Source organism: Pieris napi, chromosome 18 (genome assembly GCF_905475465.1).
Source record: "Pieris napi chromosome 18, ilPieNapi1.2, whole genome shotgun sequence".
In the NCBI taxonomy this organism is placed as follows: domain Eukaryota; kingdom Metazoa; phylum Arthropoda; class Insecta; order Lepidoptera; family Pieridae; genus Pieris; species Pieris napi.
Window position 1 is genome coordinate 8917565 of NC_062251.1, and position 8620 is coordinate 8926184.

Consider the following 8620-nt stretch of genomic DNA (forward strand, 5'->3'; position numbering starts at 1 on the left):
GAAATTTCGCACCAGCACGACATTTGTAGATGTATTCTGCAATGGATCTCACTGCGATCTCCTGCCACTAGCGGTGCACGTTTTGGTGTGAAAATTTTCCTTTTGGAAAATTTACCATCGCTTCACAGCCAAAGACTATTTGTATTTTACCACTACATCTATTCCATTTTTAAAAAGGCTAAAGGACCTTTACTTTGTAGGACATCCATTCGTGATGTAAGCTGCAGTTGAGACAGCTTCTGCCCAATAATTCTTCTGTAGTTTTGCATTTAAGAGCATACATCTGGCTCTTTCTAAAAATGTGCGGTTCATGGTTGTGTTGTTTTGTGTACAAAAATATTCTTTAGAATATTTTTCAGTAAGATTAGGAAATTGCAGTGTAAAAAAGTTAAAAATCCAAAAGTGCACGCCTTATAACCCACCCGTTAGAAATAATAATATTTAGCCATATTTTTTGACAAATAAAAGATAAGATGTCAAGAAAGATAAATGATAACAAAACAGACAGCATTGTCTATTATATCATCAACCTGAACACAAAAAAATTAAATAAGCTTCACCTGTTATTAACACATTTTATAGAACCGTTTATAGCTAAACGTATTATTGAAAGCGATGAACTTTATTTTAAAGCATCAGACAATAATGAGGATCCTCATCACATTGCACACAGTATGCATTCACTTTCTTTGATTTGTTCTTGGCCAAATTCCTGTACCGAATCTTCAAAACGTCGCGTTTCTCTACTTTACCTTTTTTTTTTAGTTCATGCTTGCATGCTGATGAGAATCTGTTGAATAGATCAAATATTTTAGTTAAGGGCTCATGCAATCCTTAATCGATGCCTGCTCTTCTTATTTTCCGTGTACACTACTCATGCATTTACAACTGCCGTATTTAGAAGCTACTCTTAACGTTTTGTACCGTGTATTTTACGGTTTCCCGCAATTGCGGAAAATAGGCACCCATTTGGTCAATCATGTCTACAGACCCTTTGGAATCCAATCCAATATGACCTTCGGCTCCCAAATGTGTTACCCGTTTTTCACTACCACAGCAAATTTGTCGGAATGCTTTGCCGATTTATTTATTCATCCCCTATTAGCACCGTTACTCCGTCTTCATTCTCTAAAGCCATTGTTTCACCTTTCTGCAGTTTTGAATCTACAACAGCTTAGGCAATCCTCTTCTGTTTTTCGCAATGAGTCAATTAAATGCGTTTGCTTCTCCAATAACTAATAAGCTAGTTCTAAGCTATTGTGCCAGTTGTCAGTTGCAAGTGTGGCCTTTGTCAAATATATGCTCACTGAGCGCCATCACCACATATCCGTGAACAGGGCATAGCTTAAATAGCTTCATGCCATACTTGTGTTACTTACTTTTATTGTACCTACTACCTGAATATAATTCGACATCTGTAAGGCACTTGGCTTTCGTCATTGAGAGCATCGATTATTGGTCTTATTTTTACAATACGATCGTTTCTGACAGCAGTTACATTGTCGTTAAAGTATGTATAGAAATCAGAAAATCACAAATAGAAACAGGAACAAACAGTTTCAAAGTACCTAAATTGTAATTAAGTACAAGACATGTAAAATAAAACTGGGAAACGAAGTAGATAGGTCATTTTTTTTTATGCTTGTGCTTGTTAACTGAGCTGCCGTTTTGTAATAATCACCTTCATTTTCGTCATAGATCAGTTTTCCATCGAGAATCCGGTTTATTGACCTGCACCAACTATAAATCAAAATCTTTATTGCTATGTCCATAAACTGTTCTTTCAATTCATTTTTGTGTTGATCACAATTAAATGGAAAATCAATTAAAACGTCAGCCAAAATACCAAAATAAGGATTACCGTGTGGGTAGTGCAAACGTGTATTGGTGTGTCTCGTGATTTTTTTTCTTAAATTAAATAGTATTTCGGTTTGAACATTATAACTTACAGTTTCAGTGATGAACTAGTGTCCCACCACACATCAATCGCTATTTTTTATCAATAATATCCTTTATTTAACTATAATAAACTTAAAGTTGGAAATCACTTCTTCCTCTTCTTCTTCTTCAAGTACCTTCAATTTAACTTTTATTAGTTTTTCACTTTCACCTTATTATGGAGGATCTTAAAAAGTCATTAAGGGATGTATCCGAAATGGTGTCTACCAGGATGGAAGAGTTTCAGCAGCGACTTATTGCAACTCAGAATAGGTCCCCCTCACTAGAACAAACTCCACTTGCTAGGGATTTCGAAGCATTCAAAAATTCTGTTTTATTCTGCCTAGAGAATCTCCAAGCTCAGATGGCGATTCTATTTAGAGTGCAGGAGATGCGCAGTAGGCGAAATTGTCTATAGTTTCATTTTTTATATGAATATAAAAAATGAAACTAAATCATAGTAATGTCAGTAATAGTCATAATGAGTTTTGCTTCGCTTTTCTGTCTTCTGCATCACTTAAATCCTCGGGAATGATGTCAATGTCTATACCTTCCAAGATGGGAAAATTTCTTGCCGCGAACGCTCAGTCATCAAAGTTCTCGCGTCCCTTCAACTTCGGCGTATTTATTAAATAACCGCCTGACGACGACATTATAACTTATTTTCTGTCACACGATATTAAAGATTATTTAATTAGTTTTTCACTGAGCCCATAACCTAATAAAACGAATGAGTTGCATTTTGAGAATAGACAAACTTTATTGCTCTATAAATAGCTGTGGTACATTATTAGGCTAGTACACAGTTTATCCACTAGATGGCGTTAGTATGAAGTGGAATTTATTTTGATATTATTAAACACATTTTAACAGTTTCGTTACGTCACTCCTCATGTATCGTTATCGAATCGAAATTTTGAATCAACACTTTGATACGACAAATAAATCAGATGAAGGAGCTGCTATAATTAGTTGTAAATGCAATGTGGCTTATATTTTTGATAAAATACTAATCGATGTAATATATATATGTGCAGATAGAATTAATATTTGCACAAACACAGATTGTCCCGTAAATCGTGTAAAACATTCATGTTCTTTTTTGCATTTAAACCTGAACATAAAATCAATATCTGAATCTGCCAATTCCAGATTAGACCCTGATAAAAAAAAGGTACAGTTCAAAAATTGATGAAAATAGCCATTCTTAGTTAAGGTCGCCCGTGCAACAACCATGTGCTCAATAACTCATTGGCAAGATCATCAAAAGTAGTTTCCTGTCGCAATACATCTGGCACAATGAGAAAAATTGTGGCATTTGCCTATGCATCCGCTAAGAGGCATGAAATTTTTAAAATAGAACTCGGAGCTGCCATTCAATGTATTTGTGAGACATGTTGGGTAGAGAGTCATGATGGGCATCTTCAATTTCAAGGAGACAACTTAGTCAAAATTTGTAGCGCTCTGGAGAAGATTTCTGCTTGGCAAGACAGTCCACTTACTTTATATTTTTCAGGTACTATATCTTTAAGCAGAATACTGCAATCGAACTCAATTGATTTACAAAAAGCTACGGACTCTATTAATGATACCTTAATCGTTTTACAAAAAAAAGAGAAAATGTGGACGTAATCTACCGACAGCTTTTTGAAGAGGCTAAAGAAGTTGCTGAGCAGCTAGATTTAGACATTTAATGCCCCAGAATAGTATTAAAACTAATAACAACCTGCACAATCTGCTGAATAGTATTTCCGCAGAGATACATCCCTCTTCTAGATTCAATAATAAGTGATCTCCAGGACCGCCCGTCTCCTGATGTACTTTAATTAATTTGTTTCAGCTAAGCGTTTTCATGCCAAAAAGCGAATATAGTAATGAAGACATTGAAACTGTTAAACAACTAGCTACCGACTATACATTATTACTAGATAACACTCCAGTATCTATCATTGTATATAAAACAAAAGAACTAAAACGGTAATGGGCTGGACATACCATAAGAGGAGCAGATAAATGGAGCAAAATTGTAACACTATGGCAACCATAATAGAAACACAGGTAGGCAATATAAAAGGTGGGCCGATGAATTCATGGAAATGGCTGGAAAGACTAAGACCTGGACGAGATTGGTATACAATAAAGAAAAATGGACGACAATGGGGAAGCCTTTACCCGTAGGCACACAGAACCAGTTATCGTAGATTAAGAAAACAAATAGTTATAATGTATATATTTTTGTATTTCTGATATAAGGCTATAAATAAATAAATTTTGTCTGTTTCTATTTAGTTTGTTGGAATTTCCAAGATAATAAGAAAGTTGATAAGAAATGTTATTTGGGGTACAGATTCGAATCTTTTGTGTCAACGATGAGAGAAAAAGGACTTCCACGGAATGAAGAAGAAATGATACGTAATAGGTGCATCCAGTTTATTGTGCAGTTGGTTTATGAACTGAAAAACAGATTGCCCGAAAACTTAAAACTCATGAAAAATATGAAAAGAATCAGTGTAGATTGTGCACTGTCTCACAATAAAGAGCCGATCACTGACCTGATCTTACATTTTAATAAAAATCAAGAATACATAGCGAAAGTTGACGAGCAGTGGCGTCAAATCCATTTACTCAAATGGATAAATACAAAAAATACCAAGGAAAATTGGTACGAGGTGCTGGATTTCGAAGACATTGCAGGAGAAAACCGATTTGAAGATTTAGCCACGTTTGCTATATCTTTATTAGTTTTACCGCACTCTAATGCTGAAGTAGAGCGATTATTCAGCATGATGAATATCGTGAAGACAAAACACAGAAACCGAATGAAGCTAGATCTACTGTCATCTATTATGACAATCCACTCAGGTTTAAAACGCGAAGGAAAGTGTTGCAATAATTATATCTTGCCAAATTCTGTAGTCCAGATAGAAATAGGAACGAAAGAAGTGTACTTAAAATCAGAAGGTGCAGAGGAAACCGACTCTGCTGAAGATGATTTTTAACGATTTTGTATGTCTTCTATAAGTTGTTTTGTAATGAAAATAAACTAATTTTATAATTCAATTTAAGCTGCGTTTAAATTAAGCGCGGCAAACCATCGAACATTGGCGCGCGCGGCGGCCGCGCTCTATGTAGACGGGGTCGCCGCGCGCGGCGACTCGAACATTGCCGCGCTCGAACGTGCCGCGGGTCGATCCGCTCGATGTCGGTTTTTGAGACCGCATCAAAGGTGCTTCAGTCGTTGGCGCGCGCGCAGTTGGGACGGTTATAGTTTTGGTGATTTGGCTCGCGCGGCGAATACGTAATAATGGACAACGAAAAGTGCCGTTTACTAATTCAATTGTATGGCGATAAAGAATTTTTGTGGAACAGCAAATCCACCCAATACCACAATAAATCGCTGAGGTATGATGCGTGGGTAGAAATCAGTAAGAAAATGGATATACCTATTCCGGACTTGAAAAAGAAAATGACTACACTTTTGGCGTCCTACAGAAGAGAATAATCTAGAATAGCTAAAAGTTGTCGTACTGGTTCTGATAAGTACCTATTTATTTTGCATTTACAACAAAAAATAAAACGCATTTTGTAATTACGTAAATAATTTTTATTTTTATTACAGCCACAAATGAAGTTTACGTTTCGAAGTGGTTTGCTTTCGATGACTTTAATTTCATGAGGGATAAAGATCTACCCAATGAAACATTGGACACAATGTCTGAAAATGTGAGTACAAGTTTTAATATCTATTTTGCCAAGATATTCCACCATTGGTAACAAAGTGATGGGCTAGGTGTGAACGTATTTGTTGTGCAAAATTTCCCGCTCTTCTTGGGATATAGTTAAGAGGCAGTAGTGATGTAGGGGCAGTTTCATTTCTCCATGTTCCAGGTATAATTTGCCCCTCTTTTCCTTCACTATCTATACATCCTTGCGGCGTGTACTGTGATCTTGTCAGAGTTCTTTTTCTCAAATAATTATGCAAATGTATTGTTGCTAAAACAATTTTAGTAGCAATCTTTGGTTGTAGTAACATAGGTTTGCGTAGAACTCTAAAAACTGAGCTCAGAATCCCGAATGCATTTTCCACACACCTACGTGCTCGAGATAACCTGCAATTAAAGATTCTTTCCTCGGAACCCCTTTCTAGATCTCCTGGAAATGGTTTCATAGTATATTCATTTAAAGCAAAAGCTTTGTCAGCTAGAATCACATATGGTACTTTGAAGGAATAGGGCACTTAAAGAATGGATGGAGGAGGAAGTCTCATAGATTTTTCTTCTAGTTTTTTGTATAAGTTTGTATTTTTGAAAATACCGCCATCAGATAGTCTACCTTGACAGCCCACATTTACATACGTAAAACAATAGTCTGCATCGACTAAAGCTAGTAATACTAAACTAAAAAACTTTTTGTAGTTGAGAAATTCTGTGCCACTGTTTATAGGTGCTTGCAACACTACATGTTTGCCATCCAATGCACCTACTGCATGGCGAATGCTACACGCTCGATATTTATCGTGATATTTATCTGGTATTTTTTTAGTATACTACACACTCGATACGAATCGCGTCAGTTAGACGGTAAATTTCATTGAGTACACTCGTACGTTTCGAATTATAATAATGAGTAACAATATTAAGAAAGCTTGCGTTGTTATTATATTAGCGATAGCATTGAAAAAACGTATAAAGCGAAAGAAATGGGCGAAACATTGGTTTCAAGATAGAGAAAAATATACACATCTGAATTTATTAAATCAAATTCGGGAATACCAAGAAATGGACGACTATGAAAATTATTTTCGCATGCCCGATGCTCGCTTTGAACATCTGCTGGAATTGATTAAAAAAATATACTAATGAGAAAGGCTATTACTGTGAGGGAAAAGCTAGCTCTTACTTTACATTATCTATCAACAGGGAGATATTTTAAAAATATGAGATTTGCAGGAATAATGTCATCTGAATCTGTGAGTCAAGCAATCATAAGTACTTGTGAAGCACTTACATATGTCCTACGGGAATATATAAAGGTAAGAAAAAACTACATGATACAATTTTAATGTTTATAATTATTTATTGGAACGAATCACAAAAACTAAAAAAAAATACCTATAACTAATTTTGAACTTATTCACCTTGGTAAGAAGAGAATAGCGTCCCTAAATTATACTCGAAATCTGAAGTGCTTGATGTATTCGGAATATGTAACGTATAACTTGTCTCACTGTGTCTACGTACATTGTTCGTATTTGTAAGGATCAAATTAGAAGGCACGCCAGCGATTACATTGCTATGAGTAAAACTTGGAACATCATTTGTTTGGGGCGTGGCTGCAACACAATTTTCCGGAGATGTAACAGATTGTAGTGATTGTACAGATACAGAATTCGAGTAAATCGGTGACGGCGTCGGATGAGGTACACTATTCGGTGATGGTGATGGCGATGGATGACTATTCGAAGTCTGAGATACAAAGCGGTTAAATACTTGAGGGCTAGTGTTAATTTGTACTGAGTCCCTGTTTAGTGTCCCAAGTTCAGCTTCGAAAAGAATTTCGTTGATTGCCTTTTCGGCGAGCAGTCTTTGAGTTGGCATCAATTTATTTAGCTTCTGAGCCCAATAAACAGCAGTAGGATCTATATTTGGGAATGATACACTTGGAAACTCCATGTAGGATAATTATCACGGCCCGCCAAACGATCAATTTGAGCAAAGCTATGCGACCGGGGGTCCGCCATTGTAAGCTGAAAAATTAATATGACGACGCGACGTATCACGCAATCAATTTGCATCAACCTGATGCCTTTCACTTTATTAATCCTACTTCCCTACTTCTATCCGGGCGTCTGTTCCCATAACCTGTTACAAACTATTTTTGAGTTGGAATTTAGAAATAAAATAAAACTGCGTTGAGATAGTTCTCGTTCCGATATGGTGAAAACCGCGCGATTGTCAGATCGTGCGGTTTGAAACGCAAAAATGTCGAATGTTCAAACATTGGCGGTTAGTTAGCGATCAGTTTCAAGATGGAAGTCGAAGAGGAACTAGCGTGTCTGTGGTTGATACAGAAAAGAAAAGGCAGTATTGGATGCATCCAATATTAAGGGATCGACTGACACATGGCCAATTTGTAACACTATGTTTGAGAGAATTTTTTTGACTATTTGAGAATGTCAATAAAATCTTTTGATGAACTCATTGAACTAATTGTGGTATTATTATGTACTGATGGAGGGTAATTTGAAAATAAATCAGTGTTAAACCAACTAGCGTGTGTTTCACTAATAACTGAACGTATCGCAATTCTTAACATTAATCTTAATTTAGAAAAAGAAGAAGATTGGTCCATTATCCAGGCGTATTCACCAACGGAATCTAGCAAAAAGGAAGGGCTAAGAGATGGGAGGATGACGTTAAGAAAATAGCGGGTTTAACATGGACTCGCACTGCAAAAATGAGAAAAGACTGGAGAGCTTTAGAGGAGGCCTTTGTCGGAAGACAAGTTGTAACCGAACTACCGTTTGCCGATAATCAATAGATATTAAAATTTTTAGTATATTAGTTAAACTCTAGTTAATAGTCGAAATGTGTTTTTTAGATAGTAGTCACAAGTAAATTAATTTTAGGCACACGAAACTACTTTGTGTAAAACTTGTTAACAACAATAAAGGCTTTTTATT

The 8620-nt window shown here is 36.1% G+C and overlaps 1 long non-coding RNA gene across 1 annotated transcript; it reads left to right on the top strand.

The window, feature by feature from the left end:
- Positions 1-5003: 5003 nt before the first annotated feature.
- On the top strand, positions 5004-8018 carry LOC125058789. Its single transcript, XR_007118511.1, has 2 exons — positions 5004-5661; positions 6888-8018. It is a non-coding gene; the product is annotated as an uncharacterized LOC125058789 (long non-coding RNA).
- The last annotated feature ends 602 nt before the right edge of the window (positions 8019-8620 follow it).